The sequence below is a fragment of the Papio anubis genome, chromosome 3, assembly GCF_008728515.1.
Source record: "Papio anubis isolate 15944 chromosome 3, Panubis1.0, whole genome shotgun sequence".
Lineage (NCBI taxonomy): Eukaryota > Metazoa > Chordata > Mammalia > Primates > Cercopithecidae > Papio > Papio anubis.
This window is the reverse complement of record NC_044978.1, coordinates 97,360,207-97,385,268: the sequence shown is the minus strand read 5'-3', so window position 1 is coordinate 97,385,268 and position 25,062 is coordinate 97,360,207. Positions and strand designations below refer to the sequence as shown.

The 25,062-nt window shown below is 39.1% G+C and overlaps 1 protein-coding gene across 4 annotated transcripts in view; it reads left to right on the top strand.

Annotated features, from left to right (window-relative positions):
- Positions 1–25,062, top strand: part of SCFD2 (sec1 family domain containing 2) — a 556,166-nt gene that overhangs the window by 121,660 nt on the left and 409,444 nt on the right. The window lies entirely within an intron of this gene.

Sequence of the window (25,062 nt, the reverse complement as noted above, 5' to 3'; positions counted from 1 at the left end):
TCACCAACACCCTGGGAGGTTCTGTTTTATAATACCTTCTTTTTAGCCATTTATAATTAGGATTGAATTTTTCTGGGAAGAAGTTTCCACCACTCTGCTTCTCTGTGGGCCTTGCTATTCAGAGTCATTTGGCAGCATGGTGTATTGTCACTTGCAAAAGCATCTATGGAGATTTGGATTAAAATGGCAGATAGGAGGCAGGACTAGCTTGCAGCTCCCACTCAGACAGAGCAGTGTGTGGAGATTCACATCATGAACTTCTGCTCCAAGAACTACTGCAGGAACATGCCAGAAAAGCTGAGAGAATGCACAGACCATTTGGAGGAACTGGATCACCACTGCAGGCTCCCTGAGATGCCGAAAAACTGAGTCTGCTTGCTTTCTTGAGACCAACCTTTAGGACTGTGGTCTACATGGGAGCGGGGTGAAGCCTGTGACTGCTGACTTTACCCCTTTTCCCTGGTGATCTATGTGATTCGCAGAGGCAGCCATAATCCCCCTGGGAACATAATTCCATTGGCCTGGGATCCACTCCACCATCTCCCACAGTAGCTGCAGCAAGCCTTGCCCAAGGAGAGTCTGAGCTCAGACACACCTATTCCTGCTCCCACCTGGTGGTCTTTCTCTACCAGCCCTGGTTGCCAAAGACAAAGGATATAATCTCTTGGGAGCTCTATGTCCCTGTTTACTGTCTGAAAAACCTGAATACTTAACCAGGCAACCCTAGGGCAAGTTTGCATCCTCCTATAGTACTGCAGCTGATGCACTCTTGAAAGCGTCACCTCCTGGCTGGAGGCCAACCCACAAAAAACCAGTGCACTAAACAAAAATACAATCAAGGACCCTCACAGAGTCCACTTCACTCCCCCACTACCTTCACTGGAGCAGGTGCTGGTATCCATGACTGAAAGACCTGAAGATGGATCACATCACAGGACTCTGCAGACACTCCCCAGTACCAGCCTGAAGCTTGGTAGCTCCACTGGTTGGCTAGAACCACAAGAGCAAAAATGATCACTGCAGTGCAGCTCTCAGGAAGCCCCATTCCTAGGGGAAGAGGGAGAACACTTCATCAAGGGAGCATCCCATGAGATGAAAGAATCTGAACAGCAGCCCTGAGTCCCAGATCTTCCCTCTGACATAGTTTACCCAAATGAGAAGGAACCAGAAAAACAATTCTGGTAATATGACAAAACAAGGTTCTTTAACACCCCCAAAAGATCACATTAGCTTACCAGCAATCCAAACCAAGATGAAATCTCTGAATTTCCAGAAAAAGAATTGAGAAGGTCGATTATTAAGCTAATCAAGGAGATGCCAGAGAAAGGTGAAGTCTAACTTAAAGAAATTAAAAACATTGATACAGGATATGAAAGGAAAAATATTCAGTGAAATAGACAGCATAAATAAAAAACAACCACAACTTCTGGAAATCAAAGACACACTTAGAGAAATGAAAAATGCACTGGAAAGTCTCAGCAATAAAATTGAACAAGCAGAAGAAAGAACTTCAGAGCTCGAGGACAGGGCTTTCTAATTAACCCAATCCATCAAAGACAAATAAAAGAGAATTAAAAAAAAATGAACAAAGCCTCCAAGAAACTTGGGAGTATGTTAAGTATCGAAACCTAAGATAATTGTTTTTCCTAAGGAAGAAGAAAAATCTAAAAGTTTGGAAAACATATTTTAGGGAATAATTGAGGAAAACTTCCCAGCCTTGCTAGAGATCTAGACATCCAAACACCAGAAGCTTAAAGAACATCTGGGAAATTCATCACAAAACGATAATTGCCTAGGCACATAGTCATTAGGTTATCTAAAATCAAGACAAAGGAAAGAATCTTAAGAGCTCTGAAGCAAAAGCATCAGGTAATGTATAAAGGAAAACCTATCAGAGGAACAGCAGATTTCTCAGCAGAAATCCAATAAGCTAGAAGGGATTGGGGTTCTATTTTTAGCCCACATAAAAAAAATAATAATTATCAGCCAAGAATTTTGTATCCAGCAAAACTAAGCCTCATAAATGAAGGAAAGATACAGTCTTTTCCAGACAAACAAATGCTGAGAGAATTCACCACTATCAAGCCAGCACTACAAGACTGCTGAAAGGAGCTCTAAATCTTGAAACAAATTCTTGAAATACACCAAAATAGAACCTCCTTAAAGCATAAATCTCACAGGACCTATATAACAATAACACAATGAAAAAAACAAAAAACAAAAAACAAAGAACAAAACAAAACAAAAAAAGACATTCAGGCAACAAATAGCGTGATGAATAGAATAGTACCTCACACCTTAATACTAACTTTGAATGAAAATGGCCTAAGTGCTCCACTTAAAAGATACAGAATGGCAGAATGGATAAGAATTCACCAACCAAGTTTCTGCTGTCTTCAGGAGACTCACCTAACACATAAGGACTCACATAAACTTAAGGTAAAGGGGTGGAAAAAGATATTCCATGCAAATGGACACCAAAAGTGAGCAGGAATAGCTATTCTTATATCAGACAAAACAAACCTTAAAGCAATAGCAGTTAAAAAAACAAAGAGGGACATTATATAATGATAAAAGGACTAATCTAAAAGGAAAATATCACAATCCTGAATATATATGCACCTAACACTGGAGCTCCCAAATTTATAAAACAGTTACTGCTAGACCTAAGAAATCAGACAGATGGCAACACAGCAAGAGTGGGGGACTTTTAATACTCCACTGACAGCAGTAGATAGATTATCAAGACAGAAAGTCAACAAAGAAACAATGGACTTAAATTGTACCCTACACCAAATGGACTTAACAGATATTTACAGAACATTCTATCCAACAACTGCAGAATATGCATTCTATTCATCAGCACATGGAATGTTCTCCAAGATAGACTATATGATAGGCCACAAAACAAGTCTCAGTAAATGTAAGAAAATATAAATTATAGTAAATACTCTCTCAGACCGCAGTGGAATAAAATTGGAAATCAACTCCACAAGGAACCTCAAAACCATTTAAATATATGGAAATTAAATAACCTGCTCCTGAATAATCAATCTTTGGGTCAACAATGAAATCAAGATGCTAATTAAAAGTCTTTAAACTGAACAATAATGGTGACACAACCTATCAAAAACTCTGGGATACAGCGAAAGGTGCTAAGAATAAAGTTCATAGCATTAAATGCCTACATCAAAAAGTCTGAAATAGCGCAAATAGATAACTTAAGGTCACATCTCAAGAAACTACAGAAACAAGAACACACCAAACCCAAACCCAGCAGAGGAAAAGACAACAAAGATCAGAGCAGAACTAAATGAAATTGAAACCAACAAGCAAACAAACAAAAACACAAAAGATAAATGAAACAAAAAGCTGGTTCTTTGGAAAGATAAACAAAATTGATAGAATATTAGCGACATTAACCAAGAAAAGAAGAGAGAAGATCCAAATAAGTTCAATTAGAAATGAAATGGGAGATATTACTACTGATACCACAGAAATACAAAAGATCGTTCAAGACTGCTGTGAACACCTTTACATGCATAAACTAGAAAACATAGAGGAGATGGATAAATTCTTGGCAATATACAGCCCTTCTAGATTAAACCAGGAAGATATAGAAACTCTGAACAGACCAACAACAAGCAGGAAGATTGAAATGGCAATAAAATATTGCCAACAGAAAGAAGTCCAGGACCAGATGGATTCACAGCTGAATTTTATCAGACATTCAAAGAAGAATTGGTATCAATCCTATTGATGCTATTCCACACGATAAGGAAAGGGGGAATCCCCACTAAATCGTTCTGTGAAGCCAGTATCACCGTGATGTCAAAACCAGGAAAAGATATAACCAAAAAAGAAAACTACAGACCAATATCCCTGATGAACGTATATGCAAAAATCCTCAACAAGATACTAGTGGACTGAGTCAACCAGCATGTCAAAAAGATCATCCACCATGATCAGTTGGGTGTCATACCAGGGATGGAGGGATGGTTTAACTTTCACAGGTCAATAAATGTGATACACCACAAAAACAGAATTAAAAACAAAAATCACATGATCATCTCAATAGATGCAGAAAAAGCATTGGACAAAATCCAGCATCCCTTTATGATTAAAACCCTCCGCAAAGTCAGCATAGAAGGGACATACCTTAAGGTAATAAAAGTTGTCCATGATAAACTCACTGCTAACATTATACTTAATGGGGAAAAGTTGAAAGCATTCCTCCTGAGAACTGGAACAAGACAAGGATGCCCACTCTCATCACTTTTGTTCAACATAGTACTGGGAGTCCTAGCCAGAGCACTCCCCCAAGAGAAGGAAATAAAGGGCATCCAAATCAGTAAAGAGGAAGTTGAACTCTTGTTGTTTACTGATGATATGATCATATACCTAGAAAACCCTAAAGATTCATCCAAAAAACTCCTAAAACTGGTAAATGAATTCAGCAAAGTTTCAGGATATGAAATTAATGCACACAAATCTACACAGCACTATATATTCTGCTATACACCAGCAGCGACCAAGGTGAGAATCAAATCAAGAACTCAACCCCTTAATAATAGCTGCAAAAAAATAAAATACTTGGTTATATACCTAACCAAGGAGGTGAAAGACCTCTATAAGGTAAACTACAAAACACTAAATAGATGATACAAACAAATGGAAAGACATCCCATGCTCATGGATGAGTAGAATCAATATTGTGAAAATGACCATACTGCCAAAACCAATTTACAAATTCAGTGCAATTTCTGTCAAAATACCACAATCATTCTTCACAGAACTAGAAAAAACAATTCTAAAATTCATATGGAACCAAAAAAGAGTCCGCATAGCCAAAGCAAGACTAAGCAAAAAGAGCAAATCTGGGGGCATCACATTACCCGAATTTGAACTATACTATAAGTCCATAGCCACCAAAACAGCATGATTCTGGTATAAAAATAGGTACATAGACCAATGGAACAGAGTAGAGAACCCAGAAAGAAAGCCAGAATACTTACAGCCAACTGATCTTTGAAAATGCAAACAGAAACACAAAGTGGGGAAAAGACACCCTATTCAACAACTGGTGCTGGGATAATTGGAAAGCCACAGGTAGAAGAATGAAACTGGATCCTCATTTCTCAGCTTATACAAAAATCAACTCAAGATGGGTCAAAGACTTACATCTATGACCTGAAACCATAAAGATTCTAGAAGATAACATTGGAAAAACCTTCTAGACATTGGCTTAGGCAAAGACTTCATGACCAAGAATCCAAAATCAAATGCAACAAAAACAAAGATAAATAGATGGGACATAATTAAACTAAAAAGCTTCTGCACAACCAAAGAAATAATCAGCAGGGTTAATAGACAACCCACAGAGTGGGAGAAAATCTTTACAATCTATACATCTGACCAAGGACTAGTATCCAGAATCTACACGGAACTGAAACAAATCAGTGGAAGAAAACAAACAATTCCACCAAAAAGTGGGCTAAGGACATGAATAGACAATTCTCAAAAGAAGATATACAAATGGCTGACAAGCATATGGAAAAATGCTCAACATCACTAATTATCAGGGAAATGCCTATGAAAACCACAATGTGACACCATCTTACTCCTGCAAGAATGGCCATAACAAAAAAAATTTTAAAAAATAGATATTGGTGTGGATGTGGTGAAAAGGGAACACTTTTATACTGTTATTGAGAATGTAAACTAGTACAACCACTATAGAAAACAGCGTGGAGATTCCTTAAAGAACTAAAAGTAGATCTATCATTTGATCCAGCAATCCCACTGTTAGGTATCTACCCAGAGAAAAGTAAGTCATTATATAAAAAACATACTTGCACACACATGCATGTTTATAGCAGCACAATTTGCAATTGTAAAAGTATGGAACCAGCCCAAATGCCCATCAATCAATGGCTGAATAAAGCAAATGTGATATATATATATGTATCTATACATATATACACACACACACACACACATATACACATACATACCATGGAATACTACTTAGCCATAAAAAGAAATGAAATAATGGCATTTGCAGCAACCTTGATGGAATTAGAGACATTGATTCCAAGTGAAGTAACTCAGGAATGGAAAACCAAACATCTTATGTTCTCACTCGAAAGTGGGAGCTGGGCTATGAAGACACAAAGACATAAGAATGATACAGTGGACTTTGGGGACTTGGGGGAATGTGTGTGTGATGGGGGATAAAAGACTACACATTGGTTACAGTTACACTGCTCAGGTGATGGGTACACCAAAATCTCAGAAATCGCTGGCAAATAACTTATTTTTTTTTTTTTTTTTTACTTCCAGGTGTTTGAGTTTTTATTCATATATTTGTGGTAGTACAAACTCTGCACTCATAACCATAATTTAGTGTAAATCAGAAGGTTTCCTCAATTTCAAAATGCTACATTACTTGGTTGAATAAAAATAATAATCCGTATTGAGCATCCATGAAAATAAATAGCCCATTTCATCACACTGTCACTAAGTAGAAATGTCTTGCTTTCAAATTGTGCTTGTCATAAAATTATAGCAATATATAAAAGAGTGAAAACATTAAAAGTTATTGATACATATTCTGTATTCCTCCCTGCAAGATTTACTTAAAAATAAACACACACAAAAACAAAAGAATCAGAAGGTTACCTTAGGACAATATCAAATATCAGGTCTTAATGGCTATAAAGTATTCCCATAAACTATAATTTATTTACCCAATTTATCATCTACAGTATGATGTATAAAGTTTACATTTTAACTATTTATCTCAATAAAGGTTACATGGCACTCTGGAATACTAGAATCAAATCAATTGGAAAATTATTAAAACTAATAAGAAATCTGCAAATTCATACTTTCAAATAATCAGCAGCTTTCCTATGTACCACCAAAACCTATTTAGAATACCTAAAAATAAGCCATCTCATCTGTACTAACAACTTGTTGTTTCTCGTTTTTTTTTTTTTTTTTTTTTTAATTTATTTATTATTATTATGCTTTAAGTTGTAGGGTACATGTGCATAACATGCAGGTTTGTTACATATGTATGCTTGTGCCATGTTAGTCTGCTGCACCCATCCAGCTAGTCATTTACATCAGGTATAACTCCCAATGCAATCCCTCCCCCTCCCCTCCCCATAGTAGGCTGATTGTCGATGTTCCCCTTCCACCAGGTCCAAGTGATCACCGTTGTTCAGTTCCCACCTATGAGGTGAGAGCATGCGGTGTTTTGGATTTCCTGTTCTTGTGATAGTTCTGCTAAGAATGATGGTTTCCAGCTGCATCCATGTCCTACAAAGGGTATAAAACTCATCATGGCTGCATAGTATTCATGGTGTATATGTGCCACATTTTCTTAATCCAATCTGTCACTGATGGACATTTGGGTTGATTCCAAGTCTTTGCTATTGTGAATAGTGCTGCAATGTCGTGTGCATGTGTCTTTATAGCAGCATAATTTATAATCCTTTGGGTATATACCCAGTAATGGGATGGCTGGGTCATATGGTACATCTAGTTCCTAGATCCTTGAGGGAATGTCATGCTTTGTTTTCCTTAATGGTTGAACTAGTTTACAATCCCACCAACAGTGTAAAGTGTTCCTATTTCTCACATCCTCTCCAGCACCTGTTGTTTCCTGACTTTTGAATGATAAGCCATTCTAACTGGTGTGAGATGGTATCTCATTGTGGTTTTGATTTGCATTTCTCTGATGGCCAGTGATGATGAGCATTTTTTTCATATGTGTCTGTTGGCTGTATGAATGTCCTCTTTTGAGAACTGTCTGTTCATATCCTTTGCCCACTTTTGATGGGGTTGTTTGTTTTCTTATAGAATTTGTTGGAGTTCTTTGTGGGAAGTTCTGGATATTAGCCCTTTGTCAGATGGAGTAGATTGCAAGAATTTTCTCCCATTCTGTAGGTTGCATGTTATTCACTCTGATGGTAGTTTCTTTTGCTGTGCAGAAGCTCTTTAGTTTAATTAGATCCCATTTGTCAATTTTAGCTTTTGCTGCGTTGCTTTTGGTGTTTTAGACATGAGTCTTTGCCCATGCCTATATGTCCTGAATGAATTTACTACCTAGGTTTTCCTCCTAGGATTTTATGGTATTAGGTCTAACATTTAAGTCTCTAATCCATCTTGAATTAATTTCATTATAAGGGAGTAAGGAAAGGATCAGTTTCAGCTTTCTACTTATGGCTAATATTTCCAGCACCATTTATTAAATAGGGAATCCTTTCCCCATTTCTTATTTTCTCAGGTTTGTCAAAGATCAGATGGCTGTAGATGTGGTATTATTTCAGACTCTGTTCTGTTCCATTGGTCTATATATCTCTGTTTTGGTACCAGTACCATGCTGTTTTGGTTACTGTAGCCTTGGTATAGTTTGAAGTCAGGTGGCGTGATGCCTCCAGCTTTGTTCTTTTTGACTTAGGATTGTCTTTGGAATCGCGGGCTCTTTTTTGGTTCCATAGACTTTAAAGCAGTTTTTCCAATTCTGTGAAGAAACTCATTGGTAACTTGATAGGGATGGCATTGAATCTATAAACGCTTGGGTATGGCCATTTTCGATATTGATTCTTCCTATCCTGCATGAGCATGGTATGTTCTTCCATTTGTTTGTGTCCTCTTTGATTTCACTGAGCGATGGTTTGTAATTCTCCTTGAAGAGGTCCTTTACATCCCTTGTAAGTTGGATTCCTAATTGTTTGATTCTCTTTGAAGCAATTGTGAATGAAGTTCATTCATGATTTGGCTCTGTGTTTGTCTGTTATTGGTGTATAGAATGCTTGTGATTTTGCACATTGGTGACAGGTTGTGGGTTCTCACAATCATGTCATCTGCAAACAGGGACAATTTGACTTCTTTCCCTAACTAGATACCCTGATTTCTTTCTCTTGCCTAGTACTTCTTAGAACTTCCAACACTATGTTGAATAGGAGTGGTGAGAGGCATCCTGTCTTGTGCCAGTTTTTCAAAGGAGATTTTCCAGTTTTTTGCCCATTCAGTATGATATTGGCTGTGGGTTTGTCATAAATAGCTCTTATTATTTTTGAGTCACGTTCCATCAATGCCGAATTTATTGGCGTTTTTAGCATCGAAGGGCTGTTGAATTTTGTCAAAGCCTTTCTGCATCTATTGAGATAATCATGTGGTTCTTGTCTTTGGTTCTGTTTATATGCTGGATTATGTTTATTGATTTAGAATGTTAGACCAATAGCATCCAGGGATGAAGCCCACTTGATCATGGTGGATAAGCTTTGATGTGTTGTTGAATCCGGTTTGCCAGTATTTTATTGAGGATTTTTGCATCGTGTTCATCAGGGATATTAGTCTCAAATTCTCTTTTTTGTTGTGTCTCTACCCAGGCTTTGGTATCAGGATGATGTTGGCCTCATCAAATGAGTTAGGGAGGATTCCCTCTTTTTCTATTGATTGGAATAGTTTCAGAAGGAATGGTACCAACTCCTCATATACCTCTGGTAGGAATTCAGCTGTGAATTCATCTGGTCCTGGACTTTTTTTGGTTGGTAGGCTATTAATTATTGCCTCCAATTTCAGAGCCTGCTATTGGTCTATTCAGAGATTCCAACTTCTTCTGGTTTAGTCTTGGAAGAGTGTAGAGTGTCAGGAAATTATCCATTTCTTCTAGGTTTTCCAGTTTGACTAGTAGAGGTGTTTATAATTATTCTCTGATGGTAGTTTGTATTTCTGTGGGGTCGGTGGTGATATCCCTTTATCATTTTTAATTTAAATAGATTTGATTCTTCTCTCTTTCTTCTTTATTAGTCTTGCTAGTGGTGTGTTTGGTCATTTTCAAAACCAACTCTGGATTCATTGTTTTTGGAGGGTTTTGTGTCTCTATCTCCTTCAGTTCTGCTCTGATCTTAGTTATTTCTTGCCTTCTGCTAGCTTTGGAATGTGTTTGCTCTTGCTTCTAGTTCTTTTTAATTGCGATGTTAGAGTGTCAATTTTGATCTTTCCTGCTTTCTCTTGTGGGCATTTAGTGCTATAAATTTCCCTCTACACACTGCTTTCAATGTGTCCCAGAGATTCTGGTATGTTGTATCTTTGTTCTCATTGGTTTCGAGACATCTTTATTTCTGCCTTCATTTAGTTATGTACCCAGTAGTGTTTAGGCGTTGTTTAGTTTCCCATTAGTTGTGGTTTGATTGAGTTTCTTAGTCCTGAGTTCTAGTTTGGTGCTGTGGTCTGAGAGACAGTTTGTTATAGACTCTGTTCTTGTACATTTGCTGAGGAGTGCTTTACTTTGAATTATGGTCAATTTTGGAGTAGAGATGCGATGGGTGAGTGAAGAATGTATATTCTGTTGATTTGGGGTGGAAGTTCTATAGATGTCTATTAGGTCTGCTTTGCTGCAGAGATGAGTTCAATTCCTGGACATCCTTGTTAACTTTCTGTCTCGTTGATCTGTCTAATGTTGACAGTGGAGTGTTGAAGTCTCACATTATTGTGTATGGGAGTCTAGAATCTCTGTGAAGTCTCTAGGACTTGCTTTATGAATCTAGGTGCTCCTGTATTGGGTGCATATATATATTTAGGATAGTTAGCTCTTCCTGTTGAATTGATCCATGACCATTTATGTAATAGCCTTCTTTGTCTCTTTGATCTTTGATGGTTTTAAGTCTGTTTTATCAGAGACTAATTGCAACCCTGCTTTTTTGTTCTCCATTTGCTTGGTAAATCTTCCTCATCGCATTTTATTTTGAGCCTATGTATGTCTCATAGCGTGTGATGGGTCCCTGAATACAGCAGACTGATGGATCTTGTCTTTATCAGTTTGCCAGTCTGTGTCTTTTAATTGGGCAATTTGGTCATTTACATTTTAAAAGGTTAAGATTGTTATGTGTAGACTTGGTCTGCACCATTATGATATTAACTGGTTCATTTTGCTCGTTAGTTGATGCAGTTTCTTTAAACCTCGATGGTCTTTACATTTTGGCATGTTTTGCAATGGCTGGTACGGTTGTTCCTTTTCATTTGGTGCTGCTAAGGTCTCTTGTAAAGGCAGGCCTAGTGGTGACAAAATCTCTAAGCATTTGCTTATCTGTAAGGATTTTATTTCTCCTTCACTTATGAAACTTAGTTTGGCTGGATATGAAATTCTGGGTTTAAAATTCTTTCTTTAAGAATGTTGAAATTGGCCCCCACTCTCTTCTGGCTTGGAGAGTTTCTGCCGAGATCTGCTGTGGTCTGATGGGCTTCCCTTTTGTGGGTAGCCAGCCTTTCTCTCTGGCTGCCCTTAAGATTTTTCCTTCATTTCAACTTTGGTGAATCTGGCAATTTATGTGTCTTGGGTTGCTCTTCTGGGAGTATCTTTGTGATTCTCTGTATTTCCTGTGGTTGAATGTTGGCCTGCCCTACTGGGTTACTGGGAAGTTCTCCTGGATGATATCCTGAAGAGTGTTTTTTCCAACTTGGTTCCATTTTCCTAACAGGCACCCCAATCAGGCGGAGTTTGATGCTTTTTTTACATAATCCATACTTCTTGCAGGCTTTGTTCATTTCTTTTCTTCTTTTCTTTTTGGTTTCTCTTCGCTTCATTTCATTCATTTGATCCTCAATGCATTTGATACTCTTTTCTTCAGTTGATGGTCGGTTACTGAAGCTTGTGCATTTAATCGCATTATTTCGTGTCATGGTTTTCATCTCTTTCATTTAAGTTTATGACCTTCTCTGCATTAATTACTCTAGTCAATTCTTCCACTTTTTTTTTCAAGATTTTTTAGTTTCTTTCGCTGGAGTGCGTAATTCCTCCTTTAGCTCTAAGAAATTTGATGGACTGAAGCTTCTTCTCTCATCACAAATTAAAAGATGTTTTGATCCAGCTTTGATCCGTTGCTGGCGATGAGCTGCAGCTCCTTTGCGGGGGAGATGTGCTCTTATTTTTGAATTTCCAGCTTTTTCTGCCCTGCTTTCCCCATCTTTGTGGTTTTATCTGCCTCTGGTCTTTGATGATGGTGATGTACTGATAGGGTTTGGTGTAGAGTGTCCTTCCTGTTTGATAGTTTTTCCTTCCTAACAGTCAGGACCCTCAGCTGTGGAGTCTGTTGGAGATTGCTTGAGGTCCACTCCAGACCCTGTTTGCCTAAGGTATCAGCAGCCCAGAGGCTGCAGAAGATAGAATATTTCTGAACAGCGAGTGTACCTGTCTGGTTCGCGCTGGAAGCTTCCTCTCAGGGTATACTCCACCCTGAGGGTGTGGGGTGTCAGACTGCCCCTAGTGGGGGATGTCTCCCAGTTAGGCTACTCAGGGGTCAGGGACCCACTTGAGCAGGCAGTCTGTATCGTTCTCAGATCTCAGCCTCCGTGTTGGGAGATCCACTGCTCTCTTCAAAGCTGTCAGACAGAGTGGACTGCGTCTGCAGAGAGTTTTCTGCTGCTTTGTTGTTGTTGTTGTTGTTGTTGTGTAGCTGTGCCCTGTCCCAGAGGTGGAGTCTACAGAGACAGGCAGGTTTCCTTGAGCTGCTGTAGGCTCCGCAGTTGGGCTTCCCAGCAGCATTTTACCTGCTTAAGCCTCCTTAATGGTGGTAGCCCTCCTAGCCTGCGCTGCCTGCCTTGCCCGGTAGATCACAGACTGCTGTGCTAGCAATGAGGAGGCTCACGTGGAAATTAGGACCCTCCCGGGCAGTGTGGGATATGATCTCCTGGTGTGCCTGTTTGCTTAAAAAGCCTTGTGGGGTGGGAGTTACCGATTTTCCAGGTGTTGTGTGTCTCAGTTACTGTGGCTGGGAAAGGGATTCCCTTCCCCTTGCGCTTCCCAGGTGGCTGATGCCTGCATCCTGCTTCAACTCTGGTGGGGCTGCAGCAGCTGACCAGCACCGATCGTCCGGCCTCCCAGTGAGATGGAACCCAGTACCTCAGTTGAAAATGCAGAAATCACGGTCTGTGTGGCTGGCTGGGAGTTGGGGCTAAGGCTGTTCCTATTGACCATCTTCCAAATAACTTATTAATGTAACCGAATACCATTTGTTTCCCCAAAACCTATTGAAATAAAAAATTAATTCTATAAAAGTCATTGAGAAGACTTGATGCTATCAATGTTGGCAGTCAGGAAGATGGGCTGGAGGTGGAGCGAGAACAAGTGAGGATGACTTGGAAACCACTAACACCTTCAAGTCTTTCGTTTATGGTCCTTGATCAATGATGAACATCATCTGCTCAGCCTTCCTTCTACTTCCTAAATCTTACTAAGTTTCTCTTGCAGCCAACCCTATCTCGTAACATGTAGGGAGGGATTATTTTTTCTTTATTGATCCTGTTTTGTATCTTTTTTGCTATAATAAGCTGTACCCGTGATTATTTTTTTTTAAAAGAAGAGAACATGCATAATGCAGAATATATTGTATTGGACTAATGAATTCCAGACATGAAGAGATTTTTAAATCTAAAACAAAAACAAAAACAAAAAAACCCACTATGATATCATTTGAATGAAGAGTAAGGAAAGAGGCAAAAATTGTAATCTCCAAAGGCAGAGTTGGGTACTCTTTACAGATTAGGGAGATATTTTGATAAAGTTTTTCCTGGGAAGAAAAATTGCGGAGCATGTTTTTTTGCAATATGTATCCAACACACACGTGCGCGCGCGCACACACACACACACACACACACACACAAAACCCAACATCAAAACTCTTTTTTATTAGAATAAAACAACATTCTCCCACTCCTGATTTCCATAAAGAAGAGTTTTCCTAGCCATGGTCTTCGCCTTTCTCTGACCCTCTTTTAGTGAGAGGGATGTTTTATCTGATTGGTAAATTTGGAATGATTGAATAAGAAGAGGCTCAACTCTGCCTCTCTATCTGGATTAAAGGTGGTATTTGACCTCGTGTGTGTGTGTGTGTGTGTGTGTGTGTGTGTGTGTTAAACTTTTAGGTTCAGGGATACATGTGTAGGTTTGTTACATAGAGAAACTCATGTCATGGAGGTTTGTTTTACAGATTATATCATCAGAGCATTAGTCCCTTCTCACACTGCTATGAAGAAATACTTGAGACTGGATAATTTATAAAGGAAAAAGGTTTAATTGACTAACAGTTCTTCCACATTGCTGGGGAGGCCTCAGGCAACTTACAATCATGGTGGAAGGCAAAGGAGAAGCAGGCACTTTCTTCGCAGGGTGGCAGAATGGAGTGAGTGCAGTCAGGGGAAATGCCAGGCACTTATAAAACCATCAGATCTTGTGAGATTCACTAATTATCATGAGAACAGCATGGGGGAAACCAGCCCCATAATCCAATTACCTCCACCTGGTCCTGCTTTTGACACATGAGGATTATGGGGATTACAATTCAAGGTGAGATTTGGATGAGGACACAGAGCCAAACCATATCAGTCATTCAACCTGGTACCCAACAGTTATTTTTTTCTGATCCTTTCCCTCCTCCCACCTCCACCCTCAGGTAGGCCCCCAGTGTGTGTTGTCCCCCTCTATTTGTCCATGTGTTCTCATCATTTAGCTCCAACTTATAAGTGAGAACATGTGGTATTTGGTTTTCTGTTTCTATATTAGTCAAGGATAATGACCTCCAGCTCCATCCATGTTCCTGCAAAGGATACAATCTTGTTATTTTTTTATGGCTGCGTAGTATTGCATGGTGCATATGTATCACATTTTCTTTATCCAGTCTTTCATTGATGGGCTTTAGGTTGATTCCATGTCTTTGCTATTGTGAATAGTGCTGCAGTGAACATACATGTGCATGTGTCTTTATGATAGAACAATTTATATTTTTGGGGGTACATACCTACTAATGGGATTCCTAGGTGGAATAGTAATTCTGTTTTTAGCTCTTCGAGGAATCTCCACACTGCGTGAACTAATTTACACTCCCACCTACAGTTTTTAAGTGTTCCGTTTTCTGCACAAACTCACCAGCACCTTTTTTTGACATTTTAGTAATAGCCATTTTGACTGTTGTGAGATTATCTCACTGTGGTTTTGATTTGCATTTCTCTAATGATCACTGATTTTGAGCTCATTTTTTATATGCTTTTTGACCACATGTATGTCTTCTTCTGAAAAGTGTCTGTTCATGTCCTTTACTCAATTTTAAAAAAATTTCTCATTCTTAATATTCAACCTTTGCCCACTTACTTTTTAATGGTGGTGGTTTTTGTTTTTTGTGTTTTTTTGTAAATTTTTTAAGTGCCTTGTAGATGTTGGACCTTTGTCAGATGCATAGTTTGCAAATTTTTTTTTCCATTCTATAGGTTGTATGTTTGCTCTGTTGATAGTTTCTTCTACTGTGCAGAGCTCTTTTGTTTAGTTAGATCCCATTTATCAATTTTTTATTTCGTTAAACTTGCTTTTGGCAACTTCATCATGAAGTCTTTGCCAGATCCTATGACCAGGCTGATGTTGCCTAGGTTATTTTCCAGGGTTTTCATAGTTTTAGGTTTTACATTTACTTAATGAAGTTCTTTTTTTTTTTTTTTTTTTTTTTTTTTTGAAATTATTATTATACTTTAAGTTCTAGGGTACATGTGCATAACGTGCAGGTATTTACATATGTATTCTTGTGCCATGTTGGTGTACTGCACCCAGCCTTTCGATCAGCACCCATCAGCTTCGTCATTTACATCAGTGCCGCTCGGTGCAATCCCTCTCCCTCCCCCTCCCCATGATAGGCCCGGTGTGTGATGTTCCCCTTCCGAGTCAAGTGATCTCATTGTTCAGTTCCACCTATGGTGAGAACATCTTGGGATGTTTGGTTTTCTGTTCTTGTGATAGTTTGCTAGAATGATGGTTTAGCTGCATCCATGTCCTACAAGACATAAAACTCATCCTTTTTATGGCTGCATAGTATTCCATGGTGTATATGTACCACATTTTCTTAATCAGTATTCTGTCATGATGGACATTTGGGTTGATTCCAAGTCTTTGCTATTGTGAATAGTGCATAATAAACATTACGTGTGCATGTCTTTATAGCAGCATGATTTATAATCCTTTGGGTATATACCCAGTAATGGGATGGCTGCAGGTCATATGGTACTTCTAGTTCTAGATCCTTGAGGAATCGCCATACTGTTTTCCTGCTTGGTTGAACTAGTTTGCAATCCCACCAACAGTGTAAAAGCGTTCCTATTTCTCCACATCCTCTCCAGCACCTGTTTGTTTCCTGACTTTTAATGATCGCCATTCTAACTGGTGTGAGATGGTATCATTGTGGTTTTTGATTTGCATTTCTCTGATGTGTGATGATGAGCATTTTTCATGTGTCTGTTGGCCATTATGAATGTCTTCTTTTGAGAAATGTCTGTTCATATCCTTTGCCCACTTTTGATGGGGTTGTTTGTTTTTTTTCTTGTAAATTTGTTTGGAGTTCTTTGTAGGTTCTGGATATTAGCCCTTTGTCAGATGAGTAGATTGCAAAAAATGTTCTCCCATTCTGTAGGTTGCCTGTTCACTCTGATGGTAGTTTCTTTTTTGCTTATTGCAGAAGCTCTTTAGTTTAATGAGATCCCATTTGTCAATTTGGCTTTTTGCTGCCGTTGCTTTTTGGTGTTTTAGATATGAAGTCTTTCCCCCATGCCCTATGTCTGAATGGTACTACCTAGGTTTCCTCTAGGGTTTTATGGTATTAGGTCTAACATTTAAGTCTTTAATCCATCTTGAAAGATTAATTTTAGTATAAGGAGTAAAGAGGATCAGTTTCAGCTTTCTACTTATGGCTAGCCAATTTCCCAGCACCATTTATTCAATAGGGAATCCTTTTTCCCCCATTTCTTGTTTCTCTCAGGTTTGTCAAAGATCAGATGGCTGTAGATGTGTGGTATTATTTCTAGGGACTCTGTTCTGTTCCATTGGTCTATATCTCTGTTTGGTACCAGTACCATGCTGTTTTAGTTACTGTACTTGTAGTTTAGTTTGAAGTCAGGTAGCGTGATCTCCAGTTTTGTTCTTTTGACTTAGGATTGTCTTGGAATCACGGGCTCTTTTTGGTTCCATGTGAACTTTAAAGCAGTTTTTTCCAATTCTGTAGAAGAAACTCATTGGTAGCTTGATGGGGATGGCATTGAATCTATAAATAACCTTGGGCAGTATGGCCATTTCCGCGATATTGATTCTTCCTATCCATGAGCATGATATGTTCATTCCATTTTGTTTGTGTCTCTTTGATTTCACTACAGGCAGTGGTTTGTAGTTCTCCTTGAAGAGGTCCTTTACATCCTTGTAAGTTGGATTCCTAGGTATTTTATTCTCTTTGAAGCAATTGTGAATGGAAGTTCATTCCTGATTTGGCTCTCTGTTTGTGTTACTGGTGTATAAAATTCTTGTGATTTTTTGCACGGTAATTTTGTATCCTGGGACTTTGCTGGAGACTTATCAGCTTAAGGAGATTTTGGACTGAGACAATGGAGTTTTCTAAATGTAATCATGTCATCTGCAAGAGGGACAATTTGACTTCTTCTTTTCCTAACTGAATGCAAGACATTTCTTTCTCTTGCCTGATTGCCCTAGCCAGAACTTCCAACACTATGTTGAATAGGAGTGGTGAGAGAGGGCATCCCTGTCTTATTGCCAGTTTTTCAAAGATTTTTCCAGTTTTTGCCCATTCAGTATGATATTGGCTGTGGGTTTTGTCATAAATAGCTCTTATTATTTTTGAGGTGCGTTCCATCAATACCGAATTTATTGGCGTTTTTAGCATGAAGAGCTGTTGAATTTTGTCAAAGCCTTTTCTGCATCTATTGGGAACAAATCATGTAGTTCTTGTCTTTGGTTCTGTTTATATGCTGGATTATGTTTATTGATTTCGCGAATGTTGAACCAGCCTTGCATCCAAGTATGAACCCCACTTGATCATAGTGGATAAGCTTTTGATGTGTTGCTGAATCCGGTTTGCCAGTATTTTTATTGAGATTTTGCATCACGATGTTCATCAAGGGATATTGGACTAAAATTCTCTTTTTTGGTGTGTCTCCTGCCAGGCTTTGGTATCAGGATGATGTTGGCCTCATAAAATAGAAGTTGGGGAGGATTCCTCTTTTTCTATTGATTGGAATAGTTTCAGAAGGAATGGTACCAGCTCCTCCTTGTACCTCTGGTAGAATTCAGCTGTAGATCCATCTGGTCTGGACTTTTTTGGTTGGTAGGCTAATGTGGTGCCTCAATTTCAAGAGCCTTACCTATTGGTCTATTCAGGGATTCAACTTCTTCCTAGTTTAGTCTTTGAAGAGTGTAAGTGTCAGAAATTATCCATTTCTTCTAGATTTTCCAGTTTATTTCGTGAGGGTGTTTATAGTATTCTCTGATGGTAGTTTGTATTTCTGTGAAGTGCGTTGGTGATATCCTTTATCATTTTTATTGAGTGATTTGATTCTTCTCTCTTTTTCTTCTTTATTAGTCTTGCTAGCGATTGTCAATTTTGTTGATCTTTTTCAGAAACCAACTCCCTGGATTCATTGATTTTTTGGAGGGTTTTGTGTCTCTCAACCTCCACTATCAACATTAGACAGATGGGCAGAGACAGAAAGTTAACAAGGATATCCAGGAATTGAACTCATCTCTGCAGCAAGCAGACCTAATAATTTTATCTATAGAACTCTCCACCCCAAATCAGCAGAATACATTCTTCTCAGCACCATCATTACTTACTCAAAATTGACCATAAATTGGAGTAAAGCACTCCTCAGCAAATGTACAAGAACAGAAATTATAACAAACTGTCTCTCAGACCACAGTGCAATCAAACTAGAACTCAGGACTAAAGTAATCAAACGGCTCAACTACATGGAAACTGAACAACCTGCTCCTGAATGACTACTGGGTACATAATGAAATGAAGCAGAAACCAAAGATGTTCTTTGAAACCAATGAGAACAAAAGATACAACATACCAGAATCTCAGGACACATTAAAGCAGTGTGAAATTTATAGCACTAAATGCCCACAAGAGAAGCAGGAAAGATCTAAAATTGACACTCTAACATCGCAATTAAAAGAACTAGAGAAGCAAGAGCAAACACATTCGAAAGCTAGCAGAAGGCAAGAAATATAACTAAGATCAGGCGGAACTGGAGGAGATAGGGACATAATGAGTTCTTAATCCTGTGAGTTTTTTTTATGTATAGTATAAGGAAAAGGTCCACTTTCAATCTTCTGCTAGCCTGTTATTCCAGCACCATCTATTGAATAGAGAGTTCTTTCTCCATTGCTTGTTTTTGTCAGCTTTGTCAAAGATTAGGTGGTCACGGTGTGCAGCCTTATTTCTGGGCTCTCTATTCTGTTCCATTGGTCTATGTGTCTGTTTTTGTACTAGTACCATGCTGTTTTGGTTACTGTAGCCTTATAGTATAGTTTAAAGTTGGATAGTGTGATGTGTCCAGCTTTGTTCTTTTTGCTTAGGATTCCCTTGGCTATTCGGGTTTTTTTTTTGTTGTTCCACATGAATTTTAAAATAGTGTTTTCTAGTTTTGGGAAGAATGTCATTGCTATTTTGGTAGAAATAGCATTGAATCTGTACATTGCTTTGGGCAGTATAGCTGTTTTAATGATAATGATTCTTCCTATCCATGAGCATTTTTTTTTTTCGTAGTGCCATCTCTGATTTTTTTTTTTTTTTTTGAGCAGTATTTTGTAATTTTCACTGTAGAGATCTTTCCCCTCCCTAGTTAGCTATATTTCTAGCTGTTTTATACTTTTTGTGGCAATGGTAAATAGGATTACATTTCTGATTTGGTTCTCCACTTGGCTATTGTTGGTGTATAGGAATGATAGTGATTTTTGTACACTGATTTTGAATTCTGAGACTTTGCTGAAGTTTATCAGCGTGAGGAACTTTGGAGGCAAAGACTATAGAGTTTTCCAGATACAGGATTATGTTACCTGCAAACAGAGATATTTTGACTTCCTGTCTTCCTCTTTGGATGTCTTTTATTTCTTTCTCTTGCCTAATTGCTCTGGCCAGGACTTCCAATACTATGTTGAATAGGAGTTGTGAGAGAGGGCCCTCTTGTCTTGTGGCAGTTTTCACATTCAGTATGATGTTAGCTGTGATTTGTCATAGATGGTCCTTACTATTTTGTGGTATGTTCCTTTAATACCTAGTTTGTGTGAGGTATATTCCTGCAATACCTAGTTTGTGTGAGGTATATTCCTTCAATACCTAGTTTGTTGAGTGTTTTTAATGTGAAGTGATGTTGAATTTTTTGAAAGCCTTTTCTACATCTATTGAGATGATCATGTGGTTTTTTTCCTTTGGTTCTGTTTACACGATGAATCATGTTTATTGATTTACATATGTTAAACCAACCTTGTTCTCCATGGATAAAGTTTACTTGATCATGGTGTATTAGCTTTTTGATGTGATTCTGGATTCAGTTTGCTAGTATTTTGTTGAGCATTTTTGCATCGATGTTCATGAAGGATATTGGCCTGAAGTTTTCCCCTTTTTTGATGTCTCTACCAGGTTTTTGTATCAGGATAATGCTGGCCTCATGGATTGAGATGGGGAAGAGTCCCTCGTTTTCAATTTTTTGCATAGTTTCAGTAGCAATTGTAAGAGCTCTTCTTGTACATCTGGTAGAATTCAGCTGTGAATTCATCTGGTCCCAGGCTTTTGTTTGGTTGGTAGGCTATTTGTTACTGATTCCATTTTGGAGCTTGTAATTGGTCTATACAGGGTTTCAGTTTCTTCCTGATTGAGTCTTGGGAGGGTGTATGTGTCCAAGAGTTTTTCCATTTCTTCTAGATTTTCTAGTTTGTGTACATAGAGGTGTTCATAGTATTCTCTGATTGTTTTTCGAATTTCTGTGGGGTGAGTGGTAATATCCCCTTTGTTCTTTCTAACTGTGTGTATTTGTATGTCTCTCTTTTTTTCTTTATTAGTCTAGCTATTGGTCTATCTATCTTATTATTTTTTTCAAAAAAACCCTAACTCTTGGGTTGGTTGATCTTTTGAATGGTTTTTCACATCTCAGTCTCCTTCAGTTCAGCTCTGATTTTGCTTATTTCTTGTCTTCTGCTAGCTTTGGAGTTGGTTTGCTCTTGCTTCTCTAGTTCTTTTAGTTGTGATGTTAGGTTGTTCATTTGAGATCTTTCTAACTTTTTGATGTGGACATTTAGTGCTATAAATTTCCCTCTTAACACTGCTTTAGCTGTGTCCCAGAGATTCTGGTATGTTGTATCTTTATTCTCATTAGTTTCAAAGAACTTCTTGATTTCTGCCTTAATTTCATTAATTATCCCAAAGTCTTTCAGGAGCATGTTGTTTAATTTCCATGTAATTGTATGGTTTCCAGTGATTTTCTTGGTCTTGAATTCTACTTTTATTATACTGTGGTCCAAGAGAGTGGTTGGTATGATTTTAGTTCTTTTGCATTTACTCAGGATTGTTTTATATTCGATCGTGTGGTCAGTTTTAGTGTATGTGCCATGTGGTGATGAGTAGAATGTATATTCTGTTGTTTTGGGGAGGAGAGTTCTGTATATGTCAATCAGGTTCATTTGGTCCAGTGTTGAGTTCAGGTCCTCAATATCTTTGTTAATTTCCTGCCTCAATCATCGGTCTAATACTGTCAGTGGAGTGTCGAAGTCTCCCACTATTATTGTGTGGGAGTCTAAGTCTCTTTGAAGGTCTTTAAGATGTTGTTTTAGGAATCTGAGTGCTCCTGTGTTGGGTGCATATATATTTAGGATAGTTAGATTTTCTCGTTGAGTTCAACCCTTTTCTATTACGTAGTGTCCTTCTTTGTCTTTTTTGATCTTTGTTGGTTTAAAGTCTGTTATGTCTCTTCATTAAGTGAAGTTGTAAATAAATTTAAAAATGAAAAAACAGAAAATACTAAAAACAAACAAACAAATGAAGTCTGTTGTGTCTGAAATTAGGATTGAAACTTTTGCTTTTTTCTGCTTTCCATTTGCTTGGTAGATTTTTCCCCATCCCTTTATTTTGTGCCTATGGGTGTCATTGCATGTGAGATGAGTCTCTTGAAGACAGCATACCATTGGTTCTTTTTTTTTTTTTTTTTTTTTTCCAGCTTGCCACTTTGTGCCTTTTGATTGAGACATTTAGCTCATGTACTTGCAAGGTTAAAATTGATATGTATGGATTTAATCCTGTCTTCATGTTGATAGGTGGTCATTATGCCAACTTGTTTGTATAGTTGCTTTACAGCATCACTAGTCTGTGTACTTAAGTGGCGGGTAACAGTCTTTCCTTTTCATATTTAGTATTTCTTTCAGATGTTCTTGTAAGACAGGTCTGGTAATTACTAATTCTCTCAGCATTTGCTTATCTGAAAAGGATGTTATTTCTTCTTTGCTTATGAAACTTAATTTGGCCAGATATGAAACTCTTGGTTGGAATTTCTTTTCTTTACAAATGTTGAATATAGGCCTCCAATCTCTTCTAGCTTGTAGGGTTTCTGCTGAGAGGTCTGCTGTTAGTCTGTTGGGCTTCCCTGTATAGGTGACCTGTACTTTCTCTCTAGCTGCCTTAATATTTTGTTTTTCATTTTGACTTGGAGAATCTGATAATTATGTGTTTTGGGGATGATCTTCTTGTAAAGTATTTTCCTGGGGCTCTCTGCAGTTCCTGAATTTGAACATTGGCCTCTCTAGCAAGGTTGAGGAAGCTCTCATGGAGGATATCCTAAAATATGTTTTTCAGGTTGCTTCCATTATCCCCATCTCTACAACACCAATGAGTCATAGATTTGGCCTCTTTACATAGTTCCATATTTCTCAGAGGTTTTATTTATGTTTCTTCATTCTTTTTTCTTTATCCTTGTCTGGCTGGCTTATTTCAGAAAGCCTGTCTTCAAGCTTTGAGATTCTTTCCTCAACTTGTTATATTCTTCTGTTAGTACTTGTGATATTACATTATGAAATTCTTGTAGTAGGCTTTTCAGCTCTACCAGATTGACTACATTCCTTTTTATACTGGCTATTTTGTCTGTCAGCTCCTGTATCATTTTATTGTGATTCTTAGCTTCTTTAGATTGAGTTTCAGCCTTCTCTTGAATCTTGCTGATCTTTATTTCTATTCATATTCTGAATTCCATTTCTTTTATTTCAGCCATCTCACTCTAGTGAAGAACGTTTGCTCTCCAGCTAGTGCAATCATTTGGAGGAAAGAAGACACTGGCTTTTTGAGTTGTCAGAGTTCTTGCACTGGTTCTTTCTCATCTTTGTGGGCTGATGTTCCTTCAGTCTTGAAGTTGCTGTCCTTTGGATGTTTTTTTCCTCTTTTATCCTATTTGATGACCTTGGGGGTTTATTTTTGGTATAAGGTAAGTTCAGTCAACTGGCTTCATTTCTGGAAGATTTTTAGGGAGCCAGGACTCCACTCAGGAGTCCAAACCTGTGTGCTCTAACACTGGGTGACTGGTATTGGCACTGGCTTTGTTCTCTGGCTCCTCAAGGTTAGGAACCTGTTGCACTTAGGGGACTGAGGTGCTCCCATACTGCTGGTCACAACAGTCTGATGGTTGATGCCAGCCAAAGCACTTCATAGGCTGGTGCAGCAGGATTCATTTTTGTTTGCACATAGTACCAGCACTGGCAGCAGCAGTGCAGCAGACTGCATGCTTGTCGGCTGTGGCAGGATGCTAGTGGGTGCTGGGGTGCCAGCCTCTGTTTTGGCATTCACAACTGCAGCAATGGCAGCACAGCTCGTGGAGGCTGGGAGCCCCTGTCCAGCAATTGTGCCCTTTTGCACTAGTGATGGTGTTATCATGGGGTTGGGGTACTGGTGGGCATAGGACTGTGTATGTCCTCTGTGCATGTCCATGCAGGTGGTGGTGCCACTCAGAGTGGAGGCATGTCCACTGTTTTCCATGCCTCGTTTCAAAGCCACCACAGTGTTGGCACAGGAGTGGGGTGCTGGCAGAAGTGGGGCTGGTAAGCTCAGTGTCCACTAATGCTCAGACAACAATGGTGGTGCAGCAGGGGGAGGGGGAGGGAGTGAACTTTCACTGGCAGCAATGGCATGACAGGGTGCACACACACATACATGCTGGCATGGGAGGGAAGGCAAGGTTTGCCTGTATACACATGTGCTGGCAAAGCAACGTGGGGTGGTCCTGGCTAGGTGTGTGCCAGCAAAGTGGTACGTGGGAGGCTGCAGTGGTGGGAGGATATGAGCGGGCTGGTATATGTCCACAGGGCTACTGTACTGGAGCACTCTGCTGGTCAGGTATGGTCCACCAGCACAGGAGCTATGATGTGGGCCCCCAGGAGGTACCTGGGGGCTGCACTGCAAACAGGCACAGCCAGGCTGGGAGAGGCCAGCACACTGAAGGGTGCTTGGATTGAACTGGCCCTGTCTCATAGGGAAGACTGCCTTGCAGAGTTCAGGTCTGACAGTTCTCTTGAGGGCTAAAGTCTCCTATGGCAGCAACTTGAGTCTAGGGGATGGATATCTCTGTCCATGCTCCACTAGAGTTGCCTCCACACCAAACCCTCTCGGCTTTGCACTGGCTGGAATTCTGCCCCTAGTACTTCTCTGAGCATCTCTCTCTGCCAACTCATTTGTCTTTGGTGGTTGAGGGGTCTCCTTCTGCCAAGATTCCAGAAGCCTATGGTGAGAGCAGGTTGCTCCTTGCCTATTCAACTCACCCCTTCTGCAGGAGTTGTTGGGGTCTAGAAATAAGTCCTGGTGCATGGTAGTACTGTACAGCATTCCAAGCTTCCTTCCCCTTTAGTCTAGCATCTGTGTCTTCCATCTTTCTGCTCTCAATGCTTTCCCTCTGAAGATCTGCTAGAAGTGTGCCAGTCTTCTTGATGTCCTAGTCCCTTGGTGGGAGATGTTCCTCCTAGTTGTGTCTAGTTGACCATCTTGGAGAGGTCCATCCAATGTTCTTTTCTTCACCTCAAACTGTTTCTAAGAAATCGAACTCAAGGCACTGGATAGCAGAATCCATCGACCACTGCCCTGTGGCATAGGCAGCCACTTCTGGATGCCTGATTGCATGTCTTTTTCAAGCTTTGCTTTATTTCTTAACTTGTTCAGAACCAGAGCTGGGAAGAGATTTTCGTTTTGTTTTGTT